Raw genomic sequence first — 14,740 nt, forward strand, 5'->3', positions numbered from 1 at the left:
CTCTTTAAGGGGGCTCTGAGTTGTTCAAGTTGAAAGAGTCTCTTGAGGTTAATTTTTCAATCAATGTTGTATGTAACCTTAGTTATATAGATATATAACCTATACAGGTTATAAAGTATATGCTGCTGCTGCTGCTAAGTGCTTTAGTCGTGTCCGACTCTGTGCGACCCCATAGACGGCAGCCCACCAGGCTCCTCCATCCCTGGGATTCTCCAGGCAAGAACACTGGAGTGGGTTGCCATTTCCTTCTCCAATGCATGAAAGTGAAAAGTGAAAGGGAAGTCGCTCATTTGTGTCCAACTCCTAGCAACCCCATGGACTGCAGCCCACCAGGCTCCTTGGTCCATGGGATTCTCCAGTCAATTAGTCAATTTAAAATTCAAACTTACTATCAGGCATCTTGTCCTCTCTTAACAATCTTTCCTTTTATCGTTCTTTGTAAGTTGCATGGAAATGCTTATAACCATCTGCCATTAGAAGTGGATACAGAGTCCTGAATTGTCACCAAGGTCAGCTTTGGCCTCTCTAATGTTTCTTGATCTGTCCAGTGTCCAATTCATCTTCTGACCCAGCAAGTGCTGCTGCTGTGGTTTGCTGCATCTTTCCACTCAGAATGGGCATATGTTATTGCTGTCCTGTCTATGGCATTTGCAATGACACCCAAGTATAAGGTCCCAAAACGTGTGTCCTCCTTGTCTAGGCTATAGGAATCTTCTGGATTTGGATGGCATATTTGTCTTCTACTTAGTCACACTCTTAGAAAATAACAAATTCAATTCTGAGCATTGAATTTTATCATTTACACTTTAAAATAAATAACCCATTGTAACTTTTAAGTACTTGGGTTTTACTTTGAGTTGGGCTTCTTTTTCAAATGTGCTTTGGAATTTCAAACTTTAAACAAAAATTAATTTCACTTAAACCATAAGAAAAAAATTAATCTTCCTCAATAAAAGTGTTGCCTCTGGATAAACGAGCAAGAAGCACAAAGAAATAAGAAAAAGTAAGCAATTAATGGCTCAGACAGTAAAGAATCTGCCTGCAATGCAGGAGACCCAAGTTCGATCCCTGGGTTGGGAAGATCCCCTGGGGAAGGCAATGGCAGCACACCAATATACTTGCCTAGAGAATTCCATGGACAGAGGTGCCTGGCATACTACAGTCCATGGGGGTCACACAGAGCTGAACACGACTGAGCAACTAACACTCTCATTTTCACTTTCAAACAGTTGTCTTCCTATATATCCTGCACTATTTGTCTTATATATACTTCACTTCTTTCCTGAATAATTTCTACTCATCTTTTGGGAGTTTCTTCATCATGTTTAATAGAAGATTCTGATCTCCAAAATATGATTACTGCTCCTATGTTTTCCCCCTGCAGGTGTTTGCCTCATTGTTAGTAATTATCATGCATTTTGAAATTCTCATTAGTTAAAAATTTGATAATAAATAAAAATAAAAAATTGATTTATTTTTATACTTAAGAGGTATTTAAAAACTTATTTTAGTTTTCACTCAATATTCTTTTATTTTCAAATATATTTCTAATTTGATTGCATTTTATTAAGACATAATCTGACAAATACTGATGGATTAATGTTGTAAAATGTGTTGAGATTTGCTTGGTGGGCTAATACATTTGGTAATTTTTATATTTTCCCTATATTCATTAAATTGATATTTAATCTTCATGTAATAGGTATGCGGTTTTATGTATTGCTCAGAAGAAATATGCGAAATGTTTGAAAACAAATGCTTGTGTTGGTTAAACCAATTGGAATGTATGTTCAGTCACTCAGAACAGCTAGCGGCACATACATTTTACCCAGAAATGGCAGCTGAATTTAGCAATACATATGGCCACTAGATAAAGCTTTATAATCGTGTTGTTCATATCTTATAAATCTTAGATATCTTTTTGTATATTTAGTTTGTATATATATAATTTGTGTATATATTTGTGTATTAGTTTGTGTATATATAATTTGTATAATTATAATTGAGGGGATTGGTATTGAAATCTCTGTGTAATGATGAATTTGACAATTTCTTAGCCTATTTGTATTCATTTTCTTTTATATATTGTGAAGCTTTTTAAAAAAATTTGTGTAAGTTTCAAATAATTATATGGTCCTTGTAAATGAGATCTTTCATCATAATTTGTCAATTTTCTTTAACCTGAATAAGTTAGGTCTCTAAGAGTATTTTTTCTTAAATGTATTGCCTATATATATTTTATAAGATTTTTATTTTTGATATTACTCATTTGTTATTCTTATAGATGAAAATTTTGCAGTTATAATTATAGAGAGCTAATGTTTTACCATCATATATGTCCAACTTTTTTCCACATTCTTCGCCATTGCTTTTTAATTTTTCTTTGCTATTACTTTTTATAATATTGTGATAGAAATCTTATAATAAAGATACAATCTTTTATTATGTTTTCTAACTTATACTGGTTGGTGTAGAGAAAAATATATGTATTTTTATGCCTATTTTGTCAATTTTACTATATTTTTGTTTAACATAATAGTACTACTACATGATATGTTTATAAATCATCACTTTTTTCTTTTGTAAAATTTTCCCTTAAGTGAAGATCATGATAGAGAGAAACCCTGCCTTTTCTTTTTACTATGTCTCCTTTAAAAAATCTACAATACTTTTTAAAGAAATGTATGCTTAGTATGGCACAGATAGTATACAGATGATTTAAATATAAAATGTATCAATTTAAGCAAATGTTTAAAGACAATTTTATAGCTGTACACTGCTCAAATGAATTTAATGCTAATAATATTCTTGACAGTTGTTTGGATATCTATTTTTATTGTGCTTAAATTGTTAAGGCATTTGAGGCCATGAGGAATTGTCTGAAAGTCAGTACACAATCATTTAAAAGGCAGTTGTTTGTGTGTGTTGACCTGTAAACATAAGGCAAAATAGGACCCAACTAAATCAAATAAACTTGTTTCTCAGGGCAAGTTAGCTGGGTTCCCTAAAGAAAAAGATAAAACAAATTCAGTGCTTCAATGTCAACAGGGTCTATCAACCATGGTTACAAGCATGTATGTCTAAGACACCTCAAGGTTATAAAACAAATTCCTAAAAGTTCAGGTTTATGGCTTCACACTGAGTCACTGTAAAACCTTCTGAATTCCATTGGGAACATTTATTTCAAAATCGATGTTGGAGTTGTTTGAAGAGAAGAGAACTATCTCTGAACCAATGCTCAGGCTGTTAGAAAGGATTACAGGTATTTGAAGTAAAGTTCTAAGGAGCTTTTCAAAAACTGAAGAATGGGCATCACAGCTACCTTTTACATAACATCCACAAAAAACCCTGTGGAGTTCATACATGTTGCTGTTCAGTCGCCGAGTCATGTCTGACTCTTTTGCAACACCATGGTCTATAGCCCACCAGGCTCATCTGCCCATGGTATTTCTCAGGCAAGAATATTGGATGGGGCTGTCATTTCCTTCTCCAGGGGATCTTCCTGACCCAGGGATTGATTTGTGTCTCCTGCATCGGCAGGCAAATTCTTTACCACTGAGCCACCTGGAAGGTTTACCTATATATAACTAGTACATATTGCCATTAAGGATTTCTTATGGATTTTACAGGAGACCATTGTTGTTTGTTCAATATAGAGATTCAGTTCAGTTCATTTCAGTTGCTCAGTTGTGTCCGACTCTTTGCGGCCCCATGGACTGCAGCATGCCAGGCCTCCCTGTCCATCACCAACTCCCAGAGTTTACTCGAACACACGTCCATTGAGTTGGTGATGCCATCCAACCATCGCATCCTCTGTTGTCCCCTTCTCCTCCTGCCTTCAATCTAAACTTGTGCTTTTCCAAGTAGATACCCAAGAATATCATATATTCTCCAGGAAATGGCAACCCACTGCAGTATGCTGCTGCTGCTGCTAAGTCGCTTCAGTCGTGTCCAACTCTGCGACCCCATAGACGGCAGCCCACCAGGCTCCCCCATCCCTGGGATTCTCCAGGCAAGAACACTGGAGTGGGTTGCAGTATACTTTCCTGGAAAATCCCATGGATGGAGGAGCCTGGCAGGCTACAGTCCATGGGGTTGAAAAGAGTAGAACATGATTTAGTGACTTCACTTTCTTTCTTTGGAAAATGAAGCAGGTTTGTCTTTAGAATCCACAAAGTATTTACAGACATTTACAGTAGGTGGTTTGGAGAAGGAAATGGCAACCCACTCCAGTGTTCTTACCTGGAGAATCCCAGGGACGGGGGAGCCTGCTGGGCTGCCGTCTGTGGGGTTGCACAGAGTCGGACACGACTGAAGTGACTTAGCAGTAGCACAGTAGGTGGTTATACCTAATTTGAAAAATAGTAAAGAATCAATATATTAACTCCAATTATTTGCACAAATGTGGTTTTATTTTACAAGCCACAGTTTGTGGTTTAATGTGAGCACATAGAAATAACACGATATAATCTTTGTTCTCCAGAGAGCATCCTGAAGTAAAAATGTTCAAGTTATTTCTTGTTTTGGAAAACTTTAACGATAGGTAAGGAAGTTGAACCCATGCTGGAAGAATATTTTATCTTAATTTTTGTTTCTCCTCTTTTATTCGTTTGATGTAAAATACTCAGTAAAATATTAAATATTTAAAAATATATCTAACATAGAGATGCTAGAAAGATTAACAAAAATATACACACTCAGATACACACGGTTTTTGACACACGGGTTTTTCTGCTTGTTTTTTTTTAATTTTTTTTAGCTTACATAATAGATATTATTGTTTCACATTTCTGGAGGCTAGAAGGACAAGATGAAGGTGCTGGTGGGGTGTTTTCCTGAGGGGTGTGAGGGAAGGGTTAGTTCCAGACTTCTGTCCTTAGCTTGTAGACAGCCACCTTCTCCAGGAGTCTCTTCACAGTGTCTTCTACATGTGTATTTCTCTTTCCAAATTTCCTCTTCTATTGTGATCCTTCTCCATCGCTATTGTCTGCGGGTTGCTTCAGTTTCATGCTAGTGTTGTAGGATTTTCACCATGGTGTCTTTCCTTTAGATAGTTACTATTTGGTCTTGTGAGAGGAACTGATGTCCAGAACTACCTATGTTGGCAGAAAGCTAAGAAGAAATTAAGAGCCTCTTGATGAAAGTGAAAGAGGAGACTGAAAATGTTGGCTTAAAGCTCAACATTCAGAAAAGAAAGATCATGGCATCCGACCCCATCACTTCATGGTAATAGATGGGGAAACAGTGAAATCAGTGGCTGACTTTATTTTTGGGGGCTCCAAAATCACTGCAGATCGTGACTGCAGCCATGAAATTAAAAGAGGTTACTCCTTGGCAGGAAAGTTATGACCAACCTAGACAGCATATTAAAAAGCAGAGACATTACTTTGCCAACAAAGTTCCATCTAGTCAAAGCTTGGTTTTTTACCAGTAGTCATGTATGGATATGAGAGTTGGACTATAAAGAAAGCTGAGCGCCAAAGAATTGATGCTTTTGAACTGTGGTGTTGGAGAAGACTCTTGAATGTTTCTTGGACTGCAAGGAGTTCCAACCAGTCTGTCCTAAAGGAAATCAGTCCTGAATATTCATTGGAAGGACTGTATTGATTTTGAAATTCCAATACCTTGGCCACTTGATGCAAACAGCTGACTCATTTGAAAAGACCTCATGCTGGGAAAGATTGAGGGCAGGTGGAGAATGGGATGACAGAAGATGAGATGACTGGATGGCATCACTGACTCAATGGATACGAGTTTGGTAAACTCCAGCAGTTGGTGATGGACAGGGAGGCCTGTCGTTCTGCAGTTCATGGGTTCGCAAATAGTCAGACTCAACTGAGTGACTGAACTGAACTTATATGTTAACTGCAACAAAAATGTAAATATGATTTGAAATACTTCTTTGAGAATATTAGTGTTTCTAAAGATATCCACAAGTTAAAATTTAGTTATAGTTTTTTTCATTATATTTGAGTTAGTGTGAATTGTGAGCACAAAGATGAACACAATGATATTGATACTTGTTTGAATAGTTATTAAGTATAAGAAGTAAAAGTAAGTGGAAACAATCTCTTGTGAGATGGCAGAGGATGTTTTTGTTTTTTTACAATAAGTTTGGATCTTTATTGTTTATTGGTAGAATGAGTTTTTTTTCCTAGTTTTCTTCGTTGCAGATGTAAATGATAAGAAAATTTATATATTTAATGGAGCTCTGTAATAGCATTGTTCTTAAACTCTTTTCAAATTATATTCCAAGTAACCTAGCAGTTTCTCATAAAACCTGTTTTTAATGTTATATCTGCTGACAGCTTGATTGCTTCCTTCTTCAGTTTTATTGATAGCAAGGAATTAGAAATGACCTAACTTCAAAAAGATTTGTTACTTAATCATGAAGATCAATCACAAAATCACTTTCTAGGAATTATCCCTAAAAGGCTTTACTACAACTTTTCAAAAGACTATTAATTATTCCTTTTACTTTTCAACTTAGAGAGAACCTGTTTAACCTGATACACTAAAAATTCATTAGAAGAATTCATTTCAATATGCCCTTGCTGGTGTAATATGTATTTTAGTGAATGTTTTCAACTTATGTTTTAAATATATATTTGAGTGAAAAATTGTGGACCTGTAGTTTAACGTATTTAGTTTATGGGAAATAATGTTTATATAACCTAATTGGGAAAGTTGATCCCTGTCAAGCCAATCATTTGACACTTTCTTTGTGAAAGTGACAAAAATGTGCTAATAAGCACCACCTTGGCAATCACTGGACTTCTAAATTTCAACTCTAGAATAGATATATTCATCACATCATCTGGGGAGGCAGTTCCCCAACTTTTCTGCACCAGGGACCAGTTTCATGGAAGATGATTTTTCCATGGACTGGAGGTGGGTAGGGCAATGGATTTGGCTTCACATTTATTGTGCAGCTCATTTCTATTATTATTATTAATATATCAGCTCAACCTCAGATCCTGGAGGTTGGGGACTCCTGATTTGGGGGGTCTGGTTAAAATAAACTGCTACATCATCAGCATTTCTTAAATTCTCATTCACTCTCATTCACCTTTCTCTCTTTCCCTCTTTCATTCGCCCCACCCCACATCTTTTTCTTCCTCATTTGTTTCATAGTGTTTCCTCCCCAGAAGTGATATATTAAGTTTTTGACAATTGTCTGGGAATAATTCAGGGTTTTATCACTCGTGTATTCATTCCATTTGAATAAATCTGATAAAGAACATTTTGATATATTAATAGAAAAAGCATTACAGTCCTCATGCTTTTTCCTTTGGAAAAAGTAGCATATATATGACAGAGCAAATAAGACTATTTCAGAGCAAGATTATGGTGTATTTGGTCTATTGATGGAAGTTTTTGACTTCTCATTTTTTCAGATACTTAGTTTTATACCACAAGATAATTCTGGATAATCGAGAGGCATGGCCCTCTCTTGTAAATGTGAATAAAGTTAAAGTGAAAAAGAACATAAAAATCTGTAAATGATACCTCTAGTCAAGTGTGTTCTCGGGCACAACAGTATTATGAAGAAATAGACGTTGAAGCTAAAGATCTAGACTTTTTTTCTCCTTTTATGTATTTGTGATTTACATAAAACTTAAGCAGTATTTAAGTTCCTGAAGCAGTATTTAAGTTCTTAGTTTTTACATAGGCCAAGTTGAAGGTGATTGGAATATGGTGGGAGTTAGGGATTTATTTGTCTTATTTTTCTGTATTTACAGTCAACTGAGGTATAACCGTGTATTGAATATGTACCACTGGTCTGCAATGGTAGCTGGGTCAGTGAGCAGGTTTCCATTAATTATCCATGTCTACCGGACAGAGGAGACTGGCAGGCCACATCCATAGGGCTGCAAAGAAGTGGACACAACTTAGTGACTAAACAACAACAACAGATGCTTGGAGGGGCCCTTTATGCAGTTCTGACGTCTTTCCTTGCATCAGCACCACAGTGTAATTATCATGGCTTTGTAAAAATACTTGTTTATAGTATGATATTGCAAAGCAAGAAATTTTATTCTTCTTTTTCAATTTCATCCTCTTTCAGGAGTTTCTTGGTGATTTTTAAATTTTACTTCCCAAATTTACTTTGTGAGGATTGACAAAAACCCTTTTGAGCTTTTTAATGGAATAAGTTTGAGCTTAGTATCAATTAAGAACTGATATAAGTATGATATCAAATTTTCTCTTTAAGAACATGCTATGTCTCTCCATTTATTTAGGGCCTTGTCAATGTTTTACATTTCATAATTCTTCCCATAAAAGGCTTACCCTAGTTTTCAGTTTTATGCTTACGTACTATGCATTTCTATTGCTATTTTTAGTGATACTTTATTTGTAAGCACCTAGTAAGTAAGAAGGAGAAAGAATGGCATCCCACTCCATTACTCTTGCCTGGAAAATCCCATGGACAGAGGAGCTTGGTAGGCTGCAGTCCATGGGGTCGCTAAGAGTCGGACATGACTGAAGTGACTTAGCAGCAGCAGCAGCAGTAAGAAAGAAATCCTGTACAAGGTAACTTTTATAGGTCTCAGCAAACCTGTATGTATGAAAATACAAACCTGTATGTATAAGCATAATTTTCAGAGTTTTAGATTTTATAACTGAAGTAGTTAATTTAAAGAGCAATTAAGATGCTATTCAATATTAATTAAAGGGAAAAGGTTAGTTTTGAACATAGAACTAATTTCTAGGCATTCTGGGCTGCACCTACTTTCTAGAGAAAATTCAATGTATATATAGTATGTATTTAAAAGCCTCTTGATGACAGTGAAAGAGGAGAGTGAAAAAGCTGGCTTAAAGCTCAACATTCAGAAAACAAAGATCATGACATCTGGTCCCATCACGTCACAGAAAATAGATGGGGAAACAATGGAAACAGTGAAAGACTTTATATTTTGGGGCTCCAAAATCACTGCAGATGGGGATTGCAGTCATGAAATTAAAAGACACTTACTCTTTGGAAGGAAAGTTACAACCAACCTAGATAGCATATTCAAAAGCAGAGACATTACTTTGCCAACAAAGGTCCGTCTAGTCAAGGCTATGGTTTTTCCAGTGGTCATGTATGGATGTGAGATTGGACTGTGAAGAAAGCTGAGCACTGAAGAATTGATGCTTTTGAACTGTGGTGTTGGAGAAGACTCTTGCGAGTCCCTTGGACTGCAAGGAGATCCAAACAGTCCATCCTAAAGGAGATCAGTCCTGGGTGTTCATTGGAAGGACTGATGCTGAGGCTGAAACTCCAGTACTTTGGCCACCTCATGTGAAGAGTTGACTCATTGGACAAGACTTTGATGCTGGGGGGGATTGGGGGCAGGAGGAGACAGGGATGACAGAGGATGAGATGACTGGATGGCATCACTGACTCAGTGCACATGAGTTTGGGTGAACTCCAGGAGTTGGTGATGGACAGGGAGGCCTGGAGTGCTGTGATTCATGGGGTCGCAAAGAGTCGGACAGGACTGAGTGACTGAACTGAACTGAACTGAAAGGAGACCAAATATGCACAAATTACAATGTAGCATATATAGCGTCAAATGTGGGCTTCTAAAAGTATGATTAGACAGAATGGCCTACAAACAATAAATCTGCAAACATCAGAAAGTCTACAAAAAACAAATGCTGGAGAGGGTGTGGACAAAATGGAACCCTCTTGCACTGTTGATGGGAATGCAAATTGATACAACCACTATGGAGCACAGTGTGGAGATTCCCTTAAAAATCTAGGAACAAAATTATCATATGACCCAGCAATCCCACTACTAGGCATACACTCTGAGGAAATCATACTTGAAAAAGGTATATGAACCCCAATATTCTTGCACCACTATTTACAATAGCTAGGACATGGAGCAGCCTAGAATCCATTTACAGATGAATAGATAAGGAAACTGTTATATATACACAATGGACCTGGGAAAGGATATGGCAACCCGCTCCAGTGTTCTTGCCTAGAGAATCCTATGGATGGATGAGCCTGGAAGGCTATAGTCCATGGGGTTGCATTGAGTCAGACATGACTGAGTGACTGACACTATACACAATCGAATATTCAGTTCAGTTCAGTATTCAGTCATGTCTGACTCTTTGCGACCCCATGAACCACAGCACGGCAGGCCTCCCAGTCCATCACCAACTCCTGGAGTCCACCCACACCCATGTCCATTGAGTCGATGATGCCATCCAACAATCTTGTCCTCTGTCGTCCCCTTCTCCTCATGTCCTCAATCTTTCCCAGCATCAGGATCTTTTCAGATGAGTCAGCTCTTCACAGGAGGTGGCCAAATACTGGAGTTTCAGCTTCAACATCAGTCCTTTCAATGAACACCCAGGACTGGTCTCCTTTAGGGTAGACTAGTTGGATCTTCTTGCTGTCCAAGGGACTCTCAAGAGTCTTCTCCAACACCACAGTTCAAAAGCATCAATTCTTTAGGATTCAGCTTTCTTTGTAGTCCAACTGTCACTTCCATACACGACCACTGGAAAAACCATAGCCTTGACTAGATGGACCTTTGTTGGCAAAGTAACGTCTCTTCTTTTGAATATGCTATCTAGGTTGGTCATAACTTTCCTTCCAAAGAGTAAGGGACTTTTAATTTCATTGCTGTAATCACCATCTGCAGTGATTTTAGAGCCCAGAAAAATAAAGCCAGCCACTGTTTCCCCATCTATCTGCCATGAAATGATGGGACCAGATGCCATGATCTTCGTTTTCTGAATGTTGAGCTTTAAGTCAACTTTTTCACTCTCTTCTTTCAGTGTCATCAATAGGCTCTTTAGTTTTTCTTCACTTTCTGCCATAAGGGCGGTGTCATCTGCATATCTAAGGTTATTGATATTTCTCCTGGCAATCTTGATTCCAGCTTGTGCTTCTTCCAGCCCAGCGTTTCTCATGATGTACTCTGCATATAAGTTAAATAAGCAGGGTGACAATATACAGCCTTGATGTACTCCATTTCCTATGTGGAACCAGTCTGTTGTTTCATGTCCAGTTCTAACTGTTGCTTCCTGATCTGCATACAGGTTTCTGAAGAGGCTGGTCAGGCAGTCTGGTATTTCCATCTCTTTCAGAATCTTCCACAGTTTATTGTGATCCACACAGTCAAAGGCTTTGGCATAGTCAATAAAGCAGAAATAGATGTTTTTCTGGAAGTCTCTTGCTTTTTCCATGATTCAGCGGATGTTGGCAATTTGATCTCTGGTTCCTCTGCCTTTTCTAAAACCAGCTTAAACATCTGGAAGTTCACAGTTCACGTATTGCTGAAGCCTGGCTTGGAGAATTTTATGCATTATTTACTAGTGTGTGAGATGAGTGCAATTTTGCAGTAGTTTGAGCATTCTTTGGCATTACCTTTTTTTGGGATTGGAATGAAAACTGACCTTTTCCAGTCCTGTGACCACTGCTGAGTTTTCCAAATTCGCTGGCATATTTAGTTCAGCACTTTCACAGCATCATCTTTCAGGATTTGAAATAGCTCCGCTGGAATTCTATCACCTCCACTAGCTTTGTTTGTAGTGATGCTTCCTAAGGCCCACTTGACTTCACATTTCAGGATGTCTGGCTCTAGGTGAGTGATTACATCATCATGATTATCTGGGTCGTGAAGATCTTTTTTGTACAGTTCTTCTGTGTATTCTTGCCACCTCTTCTTAATATCTTCTGCTTCTGTTAGGTCTCTCCTATTTCTGTCCTTTATCGAGCCTATCTTTGCATGAAATGTTACCTGGGTATCTCTAATTTTCTTGTAGACATCACTAGTCTTTCCCATTCTATTGTTTTCCTCTATTTGTTTGCATTGATTGCAAATGGACTATTACTCAGCTATAAAAAGGAATGCATTTTAGTCAGTTCTACTGAAGTAGATGAACCTAGAGCCTATTATATAGAATTAAATAAGTCATAAAGAGAGAGACAAACATCATATATTCATGCATGTATTTGGAATCTAGAAAGATAGTACTGATGATCCTACTTGCAGGCAACAAAGGAGACTCATACATAAAGAATGGACTTTTGGACACAGCGAGGGAAGAGGTGGGTGGGATGTTTTGAGAAAAAAGCATTGAAACATATACATTACCATACATAAAATAGATAGCCAGTAGGAGTGTCCTCTATGACACAGGAAACCCAAAGCTGGTGCTCTGTGACAACCTAAAGGGGTGGGCTGGGGAGGGAGGTTTAAGAAGGAGGGAACATATGCATACTGATTCATGTTGATGTATGGCAGAAACCATCACAATACTGTAAAGTAATAATCCTCTAATTAAAAATAAAAATTAAAATGAATAAATTTTCTAATAAGCATAATTAGAATCTAGAGGAAGAATCAATTAGTGTTTTTTCCTTGCTTACATTAGAAGATATTTATATTAGAGATATATATATATGATATTATTATATATTTACAAGATATAATTATATGTATTAGACTATAATGTTTCAAATTATATAAACATACATTAGATAATACTATAATATGAACAGTAAATTTGCTTCTGTCTACCTTTCCTGGTGGCTCAGACAGTAAAGAATCTGCCTGAAATACAGAAGACTTGGGTTCAATCCCTGGGTTGGGAAGATCCCCTGGAGAAGGGAATGGATTACCCACCCCAATATTCTTGCCTGAAGAATTCCACAGACAGAGTAGCCTGATGGGCTACAGTCCATGAGGCCACTAAGAGTTGGACACTACTGAGCCAGTAACACAGTTACAATGACCCAAAGTTCCAGCAACCTACCCAAAATTTTGCTTTTCTTTCTAATATATTAAACTGTCTTGTATTATTTATGAGCAGACTCAGAAGACATAGACATACAAAGCCCTAAATAGTCTCTACTATTTCTTTTTAACTTTGTGAGTTCCACTTACTCACCCACTCACTCACTATGTGTGTGGACAATAGTCATAATTTTCAGTATTTGTTACAGTTTTGTTCTGAATCTTTTCAAGAATGTTTTGTATTATTTCATTTTTCCAAAATAAAAGTGACATTTTCCTTATGAGCAGAGGGTAGGTTTGTAGACTGCCCAGTATAATGAAGATAATGTCTCCCTTCAAGATAAAGGTTGATCAGGTTTTCATTAAGCCCATGATAAAAAAAAAAAAAAAAATTGGAGTTTCCTAAGCTTTGGGTTCCTGAGCTCTGATGAAAACCTACTGCTTATGCATCATGCGCCTAGGCTGCTCTGTATCTCAAGGGGAAAAGCAAATGTGAGTGAAGTCGCTTGCCCCTGACCCAAGAGCATCATGTCGTTTGCTAACATCTATGAAACTGTTGAAGGTTTACTTTTATTTTTTATTGCTTTTGTTTTTTACTTTGTTTTCAGAGCATAGTTGATTTACAATGCTATATTGGTTCCATGTGTTTAGCTTGAGTGCCATGTAAAATCTCATGCCATTTACAGTGTTTAGGAAGGCTCAGAGAAAATGGGCACATGTAGAAATAGTACTGGGTATGAATGAGAGTTAATACTACTATTATTATTATGTATTATTTTATTATTCTTTTTAAAATTTTTTTAAAAATTAATTTATGTATTTTAATTGGAGGCTAATTACTTTACAATATTGTAGTGGTTCTTGCCATACATTGACATGAATCAGACATGGGTGTACATGTGTCCCCCATCCTGAATCCCCTCCCTCCCTCCCCATCCCATCCCTCAGGGTTGTCCCAGTAAAACGGCTTTGAGTGCCCTGTTTCATGCATCGAATTTGGACTAGTGATCTATTTCACATACGGTAACATACAGGTTTCAATGCTATTCTCTCAAATTATCCCACCCTCACCTTCTCCCACAAAGTCCAAAAGTCTGTTCTTTATAACTGTGTATAGACAATTATTATTTAAGTTCTTAGAACTATTTTTCTTAAGTAATCTATATTCTTATATAATTTTGCACTAAAAATCTTCATAGTGAAAAAGCTCTTTACTTACTCTCTAAAAGTACTGCTTTGTCTCTAAACACTGAGTTAGTTATAGTTTTAAGGTTGAATGATGTATTATAATTCACTTATAATGTTTGCTGATTAACTTTTTATAAAAATAAAAAATGCATGAAAATAAAAATAAACACGACTATTTCAGGTAGAGGTTTCCATATATTTTTATAAAGTCTTTTTTTAACATATATTTTTTTAATCTAGTTGAGATCATGCCTCGTTTTATTATTAAAAATTCATTTATGCCATATCTTATTTCAGAAAATGAGTTTAACAAGAACGTATCATTTTTATTTTCTGTTTTCCCCTTACTTCAGTACCAAAAGTATGCAATTTAAACAGTTATTAGAAGTTATTTAACTGGTGTATTTTATTTTATCAGTTGGATACACAATACCTTATTTAGTATTTACTTTTCATTGGAAATGTATCTGTGATTTTTCTACCATATACCTAATGTTGTGATGATCATTTTTGTGCATGACTCTATTTACAAAAGTAAAATGATCAAGAGAATTCCCAGAAGTAAAATTGCTTTCTCAAATTTTGATTATAGATAGGAACTTTGGTTTTTAGCTTAACATCTTATTCAGAAATATTGTGCTCTTTGACCTTTGGTGTTAAATGAAATCTCAATAACATGGCAGGTGAAAGGTAGAAGCTACACTTGGTGTTATTTGGGTTTTTAGTTTGTGAGGTTAAACATGAAAAGTATATTGTGGTTCAGTTACCAGGTTGTATCCGCCGCTTTGTGACCCCATAGACTGCAG

The sequence above is a fragment of the Bos indicus x Bos taurus genome, chromosome 4, assembly GCF_003369695.1.
Source record: "Bos indicus x Bos taurus breed Angus x Brahman F1 hybrid chromosome 4, Bos_hybrid_MaternalHap_v2.0, whole genome shotgun sequence".
Lineage (NCBI taxonomy): Eukaryota > Metazoa > Chordata > Mammalia > Artiodactyla > Bovidae > Bos > Bos indicus x Bos taurus.